General features: G+C 32.8%; 1 protein-coding gene across 1 annotated transcript in view; it reads right to left on the reverse strand.

Annotated features, from left to right (window-relative positions):
* LOC119676814 (GATA zinc finger domain-containing protein 10-like) overlaps positions 1–9854 on the reverse strand; it is a 148619-nt gene extending 138765 nt beyond the window's left edge. Inside the window, exon 1 of the mRNA XM_038088073.1 lies at positions 9273–9854. The gene's annotated coding sequence lies outside the window, so the exon portion shown is untranslated. The remainder of the gene's footprint in view (positions 1–9272) is intronic.
* Between the last annotated feature and the right edge of the window lie 4914 nt (positions 9855–14768).

The raw sequence follows: 14768 nt of genomic DNA on the forward strand, positions 1-14768 counted from the left end.
GTAATAGATACATTAATTTAATTATCATAAATAAATTTCGATTACGGTCTTAGTTTGAAGGAAAAAAAAAGTTTATCTAATTGTTTGTGCTATATAATTTTCTATTTATTTGATAAAAATATTACTTTAACAAATAGTTTTTTATGACTTAAAATTTTAGAAACTTTAAGTAATTTTGAAGCTCACTTTAAAATTATTCAATTAAGTAAAATTTTTTTGAAATGAAATTACATGCTCAAATTACTTAAACACTTCCTGAGTTTACTTCCTGCCCTTCCCACTAGATTACAAGAAAATTACACAGTTTAATCCAAGTGTTTAATATATGCAATTTGAAAATTTATTACCTGCCCTTTAGAAGACATTTAAACCCTTGGGTGTAGTTCACTAATAGCTTGGAAAAAGATTATAAAACTATTCAATGCTTGAAGCAATTTTGCACACTAAAGCTCATTCAGAAATTCTAGTGCATATCCTTAAGAACAACATAGCATGTGTGCGTTTATTTAAAAATGTACATGCAAGTATTTTTCTATTTACTTTGTTTAAACAACAACATTCCTGCCACTAAATAATCCTCCACTTTTTCACTTTTTAATAAAATTACAAATAAATTTAGTTAACTCGTCGTAGTGTGCTTATAGGTGTACACAGGTCGTGTTCTGTTGCTATTGTTGTTGTGTCATTGTCCATTTAGGCCAACCACTGCTGCTGGTTTCAAGAGCAGCAGGAAAGCGTGCAGCCACAAACACACACTGCCTTTTATGTGTGCAAAATTTTTCAAAGGAAAACAACAAAAAACAAAAAATTTTCTTCCAACATAAATAAAATCAACAAACTTACATACACAAACATACACAAGCGCACAAAAGAAATAAGATAAAATAAAAAGTAACAACAAGCATAAACAAACACTGTTGGATATTGCTGCTTGTTCGCTTGTCTGTCTGTCCAAGTGCTCACCAGTCCTATTACTGTTCAGTTGTTGTTGTTTGTGTAGTTATTGTTGGTTTTTTTCATTTTACCATTCTAGTGCAGTGCAAGTTAAAGCTTAAGTCCAACTAAGGAGACTAACTTAACAAAGCCAAGCAAGCAGGCTCACTAGCCGGCAATCAAAAGAATAAACGATACTTGGCAGCGCTGTTAAGCTTATGATGCGTGAGTATTTAAGTAATTTGCTTGCTCTTTGCTCAAATCATGACAACAAAAGCTATAATAAAACTAACAACAACAATACAGAAAACGAGTAATAACCACGCTAACGACAATAAGCCGACGACAAAACGATGCAATTTTTCAAACGTGTGCGCAGCATCGTCGTTGATTTTTTATTTTTTATATTGAAGAGATGTGCTGCCACGACCTTTAAAGCTGCTGTTGCTATTAATACTGCTGATGCTGCATATAATTGCTTTGCGGTTATTCCGTGTATGGGTGTATGTATGGATTATTTTCGTGCAGTTTTTGTTCCTTGCACTTTTTTATCGCTGCAGTTTCCGTTGTGGGCTTAACGTTGCCAAGTTGTTAAGGTAGTTTAAGAAATGACAATACAGCAAAAGCACGAATTTGACGTTAGTGCGGTAACTACAATTATATGGATAGTTGTTGTACAAAACTTAGCTTTTTTTGTTGGTATACGTGAGGGTGCATATGTGTGTAAGATGGTGGGGCTTTTAAGCACTTGTAAGCCGAAATTAATCCCTTTTTTATAACTGTAGTTGTTATTGTAATTTTTTTATTTATTTTCACATATTGTGTTCATTTAAATTTTATATTCTTGTCGTTCGTTATTTATTTGTTTTTTTTGTTTTTGTTTTTGTAATTGTGGTCTTCTTTACGGTAAATGCTTTTCAACTCTTTGGCAAGTAAGCGTAATTAATTTTGCTGTGGGGTCACATTAAAGGACGTAAACGTAAATAAATGTTTTGAGCTTACGGTTTCGTGTCCTTTTTCAAGTGCCACCAAAAAGTGTTCTTATTTCTTACTATTTTATCTTTTTTTTCGACTTCGAGTGCTTGTGCATTTGTAGTGTTTTATGCTACCAGACTTTGTCAGTTAATAGAATGGCGTTCTGTAGCAATTAAGTTAAAAATGTTGTGGCGACTTTTGTTTTGCGCTTAATTTAACCACAGTCGATGTATCTCATGACAGTAGGCAGAAGAGCTAAGAGGACAAGTTGAAAATAGCAAAAAAAAATTGTGATTTATTTAAGTACATATGCACAACATTTACTCCAGCACTCGTCATTTTATCATACGATAAGGGCTGTAGTGCAGTTTTTGCATACATATGGCGGAATATTGTCAGTCATGCATTGGTGCTGGATTCGTAAATTAACATGTTTAAAAGTCATAAAAATGAAACACGAAGTAACAAAAACAAAAGTAAAGTGCATGAGAATTGTAATTCTCATTGTTCATTTACAATGAACAATATGGGGTTTATATTCTTCATTCATTTTTTTCACTTTTTAGCCACAAATATTACAATAAAAGTCCTATTAGTAAAATACTAAAGTTTTATTCGATAATAGCGAAACTCAGTGGACGCACAAGCCACAGGACAAATGGCAAAGTGCACATTTGTCAATATAAAAAGTAACATCAATTTGTCTTGTTTTTGGCGCTATATCATTATACGAGGCATAATACTTGATCTGAAATTTATAGCAAAGTCTTACTGTAATCAAACATCGTAATATCATACAACATATTTTCCAATATTTTGTAGATGCAATATGGATTTTGTGGTCTTACAAAAAAGAGTGTGCAGTGACAATTCGTGCTCGGCATGTCTGTCATAGCCAGAGATTACAAAAGCAATAGCTATTGCTTCTGTAAAAATTAAAGTATCTCGTCTCTGAGAATTTTAAGGATTTGAGATCCAGAGCAAAGTTTGCCAAGTGGTGTTAGAATTTAATTTTTTTAGACGTTGTTTAATTTAATTTTATTTATATAACCGACTTTTGCTTGACAAGTGCACAACTTTTCGAAGGTTGGCATTTTTGACCGAATTACTATAGCATTATTTTGTATTTCCAAATCACTAAATATAATTGATTTTATATTTTAGTGACATATGCTTATCTTACCATATATGTTCTATTGAATAAAACAGCTTAAGCAACTAGTCATTGTTGTTGCTTTTCTTTTCACGAAAGAAGGACTCATTAGGCTTATTATTCTGTCAATTACTATTTATAAAAATGTTTCGTATTATATAAATCTAAATTTGCTTAAAATAAAAATTTGAATTCTACCAAATATTTAATTATATATTATAAATTAAATTTTGTTATTTGTGTGAAAAGAATTCAGACAACGAGAATGCTGCCGGTAATTTAAAAATTATAATTTTGATTTTCTCGCAATTGTTAATATTAAATACTCGCTACTCGTCACTCGTTGCGATGTATATGCGCGTATTGTACTTGTTATTTGCATTCACTTGCTGATAGCATTGCATTGCTTAAACGAGCAGCACTTTTAATTTCTTAATTTCCACCTTCCGTTCCATGATATGCTACATGCCACAAACAACAAACTCATGCCGCTAATTTCTGTGACGGCGCAGCTCAACATTCTTCCCATACATAGACGAGTGAATTTATTTCATTTGAATTCATTCACTTTCGAATTCAGCGACGTGTAATAAACGAGTGAATGAATTCGCAAGTACCCTTTCCGTTTTGAGCTTTCCGTCGCTTACCGGCCATATTAGCTTATAAATGCTACGAAATTGCTCGTTGCTTATACCTCCCAAATGGTGAATCAGTGGATCGTTCTTTAGCGACTTTAACGTTTTAGTGAACAGAAATTGCTGTGGTGTCCCTCATTCCACATCCCATAAACGACGAATTGTGAATACTCGTACATATAAGCGTTGACTTTTGTGTGCGATGATATCTTTTGCTACTTGCGGCTCCAGAATTTCTAAATTATTTCCGTATTTCTATTATTATCATTTTTTATTATTTTGCCGTTTTGATTATGATGTTGTCGATGTTGATAATAATATTAATGACGATGAAGATGATGATGTTCATATACTAGTACAAGCAACAAATCGCTTGCACATTGCCGCCGATACTGTTGCCCTTTCAATTCTCATTCGCGGAGTTGTTGTTGTCTTTGTTGTTGTTGCTGTTGCTGCTGTTACTGTTGTTGTTAGTACATTTACTGCCTCTTTGCTGTTGATGACTTTTATTATTATTATTGTTATTAATATGATTGTTACTGTTGTTGTTTTTGTTGTTGTTATAAGCGGTTAAATGGACTGCAAGCGGGCGTGTTCGTTTCTAAATCGCATCAGTAAAGCACAGTCTGACTGTCCGAAGTAGGAAGGAAAAACGAGAACTTTATGTCATAAAACCCTTGTTGGGGAATGCAAAATGATTTTATTGCTTCGTTGAGTATAAGAATTGTTATTGCGACGGCTGTTACCGATACCGTAGAATTGTAGATGCTGGTACAAAACAACGGGCTGTCAGTTCATGATGTAACACTTAACCCATTTCGTAGTTTTATTTAGATTTTTATTTAGAACTTTTATGAGAGCAACACTTAAAGTAAGTGAAGTAAAATTTGCTTGAGTTCATTAATTTGTCTGAAGCAGTTCGGAGTACCGCGTCATCTTTAATTTTCATTTGAACTTAAACGCAAATGAATGAGAAGCAGCATTACGCCATACAATATTTGCTTACAAGCAATTTATCATTCATTCATTCATTTATTCATTCATTCAATAATTCATTCATTTGCTCGTTCAATTGTCCCGTCAGTCAAGTTAACAATGTCAAATAAAACGCACCAACGCGCTTTTCACAATTACAATTACAATTGCGAATAAATACTTTTCCATTATTTTGATTATTGTTGTTGCTGTTATTACTGCTGTTGTTACTATTGTTGTTGTTGTTACTGTTATTGCTGCTGTTAATGCTTCATGCTTGATGCTATACATTTTCTACTTTTGCTTATTCTTCTTCCGATTGTTGTTGCTGTTGTTGTTGGTACTTTTTTCAACAATGCTGGTAACTGTGAGCCATTGAAAACGTAGAAGCTGAGGTGGTGCCGACGCTACCCACCACTCTTAATATTCCTTTACAATATCACAATTTTTACCATTCCACGAGGTGAACAATTTAAAAAATTGAAAAGAATTATTTTAAGTGCGACAATTGCAAGAAATTCAAGATGGAATTTGCAATATTTGGCATAACAAGGGGTGTTGGATTGTTGCTAAGAATTGCGAAGTAAAGTCGTGGATAGAATAAAAAGGAGTGAAAAATATGAAAAGAAAAACAAAAACAAATTGCAGTTAAGAAGAAGGAAAAAAAAACTGTTTAGAACAGCTCAAATGTCAAGTAAAGGTGTTCAAGTATCTCACTTGAGTTGAATGGTTTTCAGAAATATGTTAGTAAACTAAGGCATTGAAAGGGAAAGTCGGGAGGAGGTCTACCCAAAGGGTTTCAAGATAAAATTAAACTCATTTTTAATTATTTTCATTCAAAAATTCATAATTATTTTGCACTAATGAATTCATTCATGAATAATTGAGTTACTGTTTGATAAATAAAAAAAATGCGAATTCTCAAACAAAATGGAAAAAGAATGAATATGAAAGAAAAATTAAAAATAAAAATGTTGGCAACATTGTTGTGGGATAGTTTGTTGCTTATTTACAAGAAATTTATTCAAAGAATAATAAATTCTTCTATGTAAAATATTTGCAATTTCTTATATTTCTTAATTTCTTTCTTAAAGTGTAAATACACTTCTATTGCTAGTATATCTAAATCAACCTGATCCAAACTGGAAAAGAAACGCACTAGTCCACTGCTTCTACAGCACTACGGTATCGTTGCTGAAGGGTTATTGTGTACAAGGTAGATAACAGTACTGCCATACACCTCATGTCTCAGTGTTCATCATTGGGTAGGACCGGATTTAGAATTATTGAGGGCCCTTTTTATAACGACCTGAGAGAGTTGTCATGCTGATGAGCAAATGAGATTTTAATCAATTGTTAATTTTATTTTAATATATTTTTTGAATTTTACTATAACATGTTAAATACAACATTATTCAAATAACCACCACAGAAGAAACCTTGATGCGAAAATTCGTCATAGTTACCGAACTAAGTTTTTACAATTTTAGTATGTTTAGCAGTTATTAATAGATCTAAAATATAAAATGTCGAATATTAAACGAAAGATATAATCCTTGGACAATTATTCAACTTGATATACGTTACTAAAATAGTACTGTAAGGTCAGAATTACGAGATGGGTAATGCTACATATATATATGTACACAATCTTTATTAGCGAGACGTACATATCAAACAAACGAATTGTTTTTGAATCAATGAATACTGGAAACTGTTTGAAACTTTAACAATTACTGTTAATGCGACTTTTTAATACTCCTAATTTTAAGAGTACTAAACTAATAAATGGGCTTTTAACATGTGGAATTAATTTTTTTACCTGGTCCCAGTAAGGTAGTATTTCTCAATAAGATCGGATTGAAGATTAAATATATCAAGTCTCCACAACAGAGTCCATATAATGAGTTTAATTTTAGTTGCAAAATTTACTCTTTATCTATGAGATGACGAGACGATTATTATGTATTTATATGGAGATAAATACACGGACTATGCATGTATTGAGTACATATCTATTAGAAAGGTTTTACTAAAATTGAAAAGACGTCTGGTTATAATAATCTCTGTCCTGTTAATGCCATACGCAAAGGAGCTTCCTTTTATAGAGTCGGGAAAGTGAAGTTAATGTATGTACATACATATAGTATGTAGAAGAAAACATAATTTTAGATAGTTTCTTTATGTAACTATAAACTATAAAATTATAAATTTTTTCCAGTTGGGAAATATAATTCCAATGTCATGAACTCATACATGATTGGACTCATGTCTCATATGTTCACTCTGTCAACTCGATTGGTTTTTTTTTTAAACTCATTATTATATTCAATATTTTTCGACTTTAATCTATTAATCATATCTTCTCTATTCTTAAAAACTTTGAGCTTCTTACAGAATACTGTTATTTATCTGAGAATATATTAAATTTTTGTTGATACTTAGTGATTCATCTTCAATAATTAAAATCTTACAAGAATATAATCTATACTACTACAGTCGAGCTCATCACAAGACTAAAGTGCAGGTACATGTGCTGAACTACTAAAAAAATATCTTCCCTTATAAGGCAGAGGTTACTGACATATTAGCCGTCGGATATTAATTCCTCTTGTCTGACCGAATGTCATCTCTAGCTGTATAACTGGATCTGGGGGATATTAGAATAGGACTTCTGACTCTAGTAACTCCTTAACGAAGAAGTTACATTCTGTCATATGGCTGACAGGTTGCTTGTCATATTAATTTGCATTGTCTGACCGAATATCATCTTTGCCAGAATATTTGGGTCTGAAAGTACTTAAAAAGAAAGAAACTTTCGATTCTGTTCAATATTAGGAATTCTTTAGCGAAGGACATTCTTTTAATCATTTGAAAGGTTCAATTATTTCGTTCCTTTAGAATTGGTTTTAGGTACAAAAGCTAAAATAGTGTTTGGTTCTGTTAGGTAACCGGTTTATTCTTAAAATTCTTTTACATTCTGCTACTTTATTACTTTACTATATATTTGTGTTAACTCAGAGATTGAAGGGTTCAAAGCATATAGTTAGAAAATTTTTTGTGTTTTTCTTACCAACACCACATTTAGCTCAAAATTAAAAAAAAAGAAACATTTAATAGAAATTGCTTTTTTTTTAAGAAATAATATATAAAAATAAACCAAAGATTTTCAATATTTTCTTAAATGCATGTGATTTATTCCAATCTATCTCATCTCATATTAAGCAATTTGAAAACTCTTTCCTTTGGCTACGCAGATGTACTACGTTTTCCATCAAAGAGCAATTTGCATAAACTAACATTTTTGACTACTTGGTCATGTCTCAAATCCTAGCAATTCAACAACAATGCATTTCGAGTTGATTTAAATATAATTTGAATAGATATCAGAAGAGCAGCGCTCAGTGGAGCTGCTCCAGCTCTCCAGTACCACTTGAGTGCTTTATTAAAATTCCCGTCATACTTTTTATTTATTCAAGACAAAATTCGATAAATTCAATGCCCGATTGGAGCAACCGAAAACTCCAAAAATAAAGATTTTTTTCTATTTTTGGTGCAATTTTAGTTTATTTAGCGTGAGTAGTTTCCACTGCAGAAACTATTTTTCAAATATAGACTAAAGTGGATAATGCAACATCATCAAATGCAGCTTGCAGCATCACAACTGTGGCGTAGAGTGGTGCTAGTAAAGTGAAGTGCTCACTTCTAGTCCGAATATTGTTTAAATGTTTCCTCAATGAAGCATTCTCTGTGTTGTGTGAATGCCGAAAACGCGTCTTTAACCAGTAAGACCAGTAAGAAGAATAAGAAGAAGTTCCCCTAATGGAATAGCTCTCTAATGCCACCCCAACTTCTTGTACTCCTCGAACAAAATATGAAGTACCACAAAATATCAAACCATGCCAATGTCATCAACTTCATCCTTGTCTTGTTCAAAATTATTGTCAGCCACTTTGGCAGCAACTGCTGCTGCTTGCTGCTTTCTGCTTACTGCTGTGGATAAAGTGATTTCAAGTGTGCACCAGTACAGCAGTGCAGCAGTGCAGCAAAGCAGCAGTTGGAACTGTAGCAAGAAGTATCAAGTGCTCAAGAGGATTTTATTGAAGTTGATAACGACGATGTTGAGGACGAGGACAGAGACAGAGTTGGTTGGCTGAGGGCTTGGTCTGATTGCTCTGCACATAAATGCAAGCGGCAATTTGACGAAATTGTCACAAACTCAAATATTTCAGACTTAAAATTGGAAGCATTTGTGTTTGGAAACATTTTTGAATTTCTGATTATTTTACACTTTTAAAGGGAATTTCCGGAAGTGGATTTGCAGCTTAAGCACTTCGCATACACCGACAATGAAGTGCATATCAAGGGCAAACCAAGCTGAGTTGCTCTCAGCTTGAACTTTGAAATGAAAAGTTTTCCTTTTGAAATCTAAATTGCGAAGCCAACATAAACAACAGTCCTTGTGTGCTGAAGACGTACTTCATCTCTCGAGCAACACATTGGAACCTTTAGATACAATTTCGCGCTCATATACAAACGTTACATACGACTACATTCTATATGTAGAATGTAGTCGTATCTATTCCAAAATTTATGTTTACCGTTTTTATGCGTTCGTCCTTTCTCAGGTTCGTTCTTAGACAGGATTTGTGCTGGTCTTATATGTTTTTTATATTTGTTTTTATTTTATTTATTTTTTTTGTTTTTGGCGTTGTGAGTTTGATTTCTGTTTGTAATCCACCCTATTTGCTGTTATTATTTTTCTTAAATTTTATAAATTTTCATGAGTATTTTTTAGCATATATTCTTGCGTATATTTCACTTAAAATAACATTTCTACTTGTGAGCTTACTTTTGGCCTGTAAATCACTTTTTTCATTTAAATTCACTTTGTTGCTTCATTTGCATTTCATTTGCACTGCTACGTTTTTATTTGCCATTAAAACAACAATAAACAATGCATTCACTAAGAGCTTTTCACTACAACTTGCGCGTTCATTAACCGCTTGCATAGCAAGTCACCGTGCAACTGAATTCTAAAAATCAGTTCAGAATTCTTATTCATTCACTGCTTGCCTGTTGGGCTCTTGGGTTGGTGTAATTCCAGACCGAATCATAAACGCACACTAAACAAATTCAACCGACACACACATGATACCATTTGTACGTTCACGCTGTGACTGAAGGCACTGTTCACTGTGCACTGTTCGACGACTTCACAACAAACCGTAAATGAAAATGAGCACATTTTCATTTCACTCGCTCTCTCGTTGGCATTGCACACAAATTACACAGACATTACACAACGAGTGCCGCACACTCGCAGCATTCAAACAGCATTTGTTTGGTTAAAATATTATGAATTTGCTGCTTTCGTTGTTGCTCATTTTCATTTTCCTTTTCCTGTCGTTGCTTTTGTTGAGTTGGTGCTGGTGTTGGTGTTAGTGTTAGTGTTGGTATTGGTATTGGCATTGATATTTGCGTTTGTGTTTCTGTGTAAAAGTGCTGCCAGTACCGATTTTGTGCGCTGATAAGTTTGTTGTGTTTTGTACTAATTTCCTGTTTCCGGCAGGTAATAAGGATAGTTTCAACTTTTGCTTTATCATTTTCACTGCTCTGTGTTCAGCGGAGATTTTTCTTTTTTGCGAAAAAGTTTTCCGTTATTTAGCGCAAATATTTCAGTTGAATAAATTCAGATCTTAAAAGCAGTGCTAATATAAATAGAGTGTAGTTGATAATGATTTTAATATTTAATATTAAAATTATATAAATAAATTGTTAATAATCATATAAGTAAATAAGCGATTGATTTGCATAAATAATTTTTTATTATTTGAAATGAAAAAAGGTTGAAATAAAAATTTATTCAATAAAAATGTCTATTGTCCTTTAAATATAAAGCTTTTGAGAGCAATATTAAGAGTGATGTGTAATATAAGATCTAATTGCTATCCAGCCTCTGTGTTGGACCTGTTAGTTCCTGCAAAGTCACAAGAAACTTATTAACTAACCGTAATGAATTGTTACTTTGGAGACAACCAAGAGTCAGAAAACATTTACAAAACATTTTCAGGTGCTGAGTCATGAACAGATTTTTGAAAGAAAGATAGTTCGCCAAGTATATAAACCTATTCTAATTGACGACGAGACATTCAGAAGAAACGAAAAAACGAAATTTTTGACCTGCTTAAAAATGAAAATATAGTAAGATTTATCAAAGCACAAAGACTAAAATAAGCAGCTCACTTTATAAGAATGGGATCTGAAAAAAATCTGGCCAATATATATAATACTTATCCGATTTCAACAATGCAACATCAAGTGGCATTATTTTATAAATTAATTTGTGGTTTGTGCGCTATATGTAGATAAAAAAATTATTTAATTCTATATAATAAATATTAATAAATAGCTTTTTTAAAAACCTATTAGAATATGGAATTTATAATAAACCGAAACAAGTTGGAAGTACCTTAAATAATATCAGTTGTTTTGCAACACCAAACTATAGATAAAGAAGGAGCTAGACTGAGCCGAACTTGTTTCCACTCTAAAAGATAGTGTTTACCGTTACTCGAAAAGGTAACACCAAAGCAACTTTTCAACACTGTCCAGACTTATCCAGAACTAGATGTAGTTTATGGACGTCCAAGTTTTTAATTGGATATATAATTAATATTTGCACCACCGTAACTAACAACGATGTCAATCTGAGAATTACAGGAATAATTACCATTGTCATTGGTTGTAAATGTGGACTCAATAGGTAATTGGAATGTAGAGCACATATACGACGAAAAAAACTCACGCTATTTAATTCGTTCATCCTATCTGCGTTTGTGTTTGGTGAAGAATCATGATTTTTATCGCAAAATGATGAAGCAGTACTGAATGTGCTCGAGAGAAAAGTTTTTCGTAAGATCTTTGGTCACTAACTCCTATATGAGTTGGTGATGACTACCGCGTACTGCTGCCGCAAATGAATTAAGAGCTGAGCGAACTGAGCAAACTGACATTGTGCAGTGAATCAACATCCATTGGGTTAACTAATTAAGTGATGTTGTGGGAATGGATGACGACGTTTTAAAGAAAACGCATTTGAAGTGGCAGTTGGAGGAAAAAGATTTAGCCGAAGATGTTGTCAATGGGGATGTGATCAAGTTATGGAAGCACTAACTACGCACATTGAATGAGACTGGAGAAGGCGCACAAGCAACAGAAGTGTGTGGAAAAGGGTGCTAGATCAGAACGAAACCCAACGACGGATTGCTAAGACCAAATAAATAAACAAGTAAATAATGTGCAATGTGGATCAATCAAATCCAATTCTGACCAAACAAACGATAGACTCACTTCGGATATGGACAACAAATAAGTTTAGGTGTTAACTCTAACTAAAGTTTTATAAATTTTGAAGTGTTCCAAGGTTACAAGTATAACTATTTAAACTCACTGCTCCTATCATTAATATTTATACGTTTTTAACTCATCCTCATCAAGTCAATTTAAATTCTCTACTTATGTCTTATATATTCACACAATGAGCATCTTTATTGATGTTGGTTGTTGTTGTGGGCTGTGGGTTGTGGGTTGCTGTGCCAGCGTTTGATGCACACATTTTCATTGTATTTTAATTACTGCTGTTGTATGCTGGATTGCCGACAAGTGTTGCCAACTCAGTTTGTCGATAGAGTTGCAGTGCTCTACTACCAGTGTCCATATTACTTTCCGGTTTCCGGACAACAGCTTTTCTGCTTTCAATCAGTGCAGTTTACATTTTCCGATGGTTTGCTGATAAGGCTCCATTGTCAATTGGAAATTATGACTGTAATGAAATTTAAATTATTTGTAATTACACAATAACAATAACAAAAACGACAAAAACAATGTATCTGAATACGCAAATAACGAAATAATTCAGCAATAATAAAATGAAGCGAACACAAAAATAAATTAATTGTGTGGTGTGTGGTCCTATATTAATCGCAGGCGTACATGAGTTTTTCAATGGATTAAGTCATGCAACTGAAGAAACTTAAATGATAAGAAACTACCAAACTTTCAAAAAAAGTTCACAAAACTATACTTATGATAGAAAATATTGTTCGAATGCCAGCAATTATTTGAAATTTTATTTATTTCGACTTTATATTCATTGTCCTTTGTGAATGCGAAACCACACGAAATAATCTATTGCAAAAGGATGACAACAATTTCCCAAATTTTCCTAATTTTCATATACATTTATCTCTGCACAGCGAAACACACTTGCACAATTTACCCGCCTCTTGCACGTTTTTTGCTCATTTCCAGAAACTTCCGTTCCGGGTAGCTCACTTGTGTTTCATCTGATTGTGTAAGGCGTTGCCAATTTAAAAAAAAGTGTGTACAAATTTCAATGCCAATTTATGAAAATTTATATTCCTGTTAATAATTAACTTCCTTCGAGTAAGCTAATCAGACAAGCAATAGCAACAATTTCCCCAATATTGCCGCGAATTTTAAAGGAAGTTGTCGTCAGGAAGTTGATAATGGCAATTGTGTCTCCAACAGTTGAAGATTTAAGGGTAAAAATTTTGAACAAAATTTTACCTGCAAATAGGGGATGCACACAATACAAGCAAAATGGTTGAAAATAATTCGATTTGAACATGGAAACTGTATATAAAGCTATAGTTCAAGTAACTAAGATAAAGTGAGTCTTCGTTTGGTAGTAAAAATTCAGTGCAGAAATGTTAAAATGTCTTCAGACGTGGACTTGAGTCAATATGAACAATCAAACCTCAAACAATTTTTGTTTCAATGTTGACAGTAACTTCGCCGCGTCCGTTTCCAAGCCCGGATGAAAAACCGGGACCGAAATGTGTTAGCAACGAACTACAGAACTCTGAGAAAGTTCTCTCTGAAACCTTATTTTTGAGGTCTGCTAGCAAAATTTCATAATATCACTTAATGATAGTTTATGATGAACGTTCGTGTCTGGGGCATTTAACCAGACGAATGATTGAGCTTAAGGTTTATACAATTATTTCGAAACGAACTCAAGTTGAAATGTCGAACAAAAGCTTCAAATAAAAATATGTTAGCTCTTCTAAAAGGATCGATGATAAACGATAAGAAAATATTGTTTGTGATTTGGAATATTTCGACCATTGCACAATTGGTACAATGTAGATACTGTATATAGATAATGTGAGCAAAGATTTGCGAAGAATACAATTGAAGAGAAAAGCAAATGTAAGAGCATAAATTGAGAGGCTATCTTGGGACAGGTTTAAGTCATCTATTTTGTTTGTAACAACTGAGTAAATACATTTTAAAAACCGAATTTAGACCTCATTTTCGATGAATATTCAACCGATGACCACTAAATAAAATAGCAGCTCTTTAGACAATATCTCTTTCCTTTTTCCGAAATTCATTAACCACTTCCTAAAAATATTTTTTTGATTTTATTGAGTAGAAATATTTCGTTTGTAGTGGATTTGCTGACTGATTGTCAGCAAGGAAACTATGCAAAGATATTGAATATTTCAGTCAATGACTCCTACAATAAGAAAAGGAAGACGTTTTAAGAAGTCTTCTAGAAAATATTGATCAAAACCCCCCTTAAAAACCATCAATTCTAAGATAATAAACTTTTCAATCCACCTTCAAAATGTTTGTAAAACGTAACTAACATAGTGGATCAATGGTCCTAAATGTATATCGAAGAGAAAAATTGACATGTCTTCAACTAAAAGAAGAGGAACAAAAGTCTAACCAAACACGAACACACAAACATACCAATCCGAAAACGTAACAGTTACAGAACCCAGAGTTGTGTTGAAATCTTACAGAGATCATTTAAGGATCTCAATATCCACAGTTATAGAAGTCATTGGAAATGAAAAAATATTTATGAATTTGTTAATATTTAGCTTAACAAATATTAGTAGGGTAAAAGTGAAGTAAGAAATGCCGATAAATTGTTGTACACCAAGCGTTCGTCAGTACTAAAAAGCTACTCTGATAATAATTCCGCTGATAAGATAAAATTTAGTAAGAACTTTTTCTACCGCTGATAGTCAAAAAAACATTTGTTGTGTGTTGTACAG

The sequence above is a fragment of the Teleopsis dalmanni genome, chromosome 2, assembly GCF_002237135.1.
Source record: "Teleopsis dalmanni isolate 2A chromosome 2, ASM223713v2, whole genome shotgun sequence".
In the NCBI taxonomy this organism is placed as follows: Eukaryota; Metazoa; Arthropoda; class Insecta; order Diptera; family Diopsidae; genus Teleopsis; species Teleopsis dalmanni.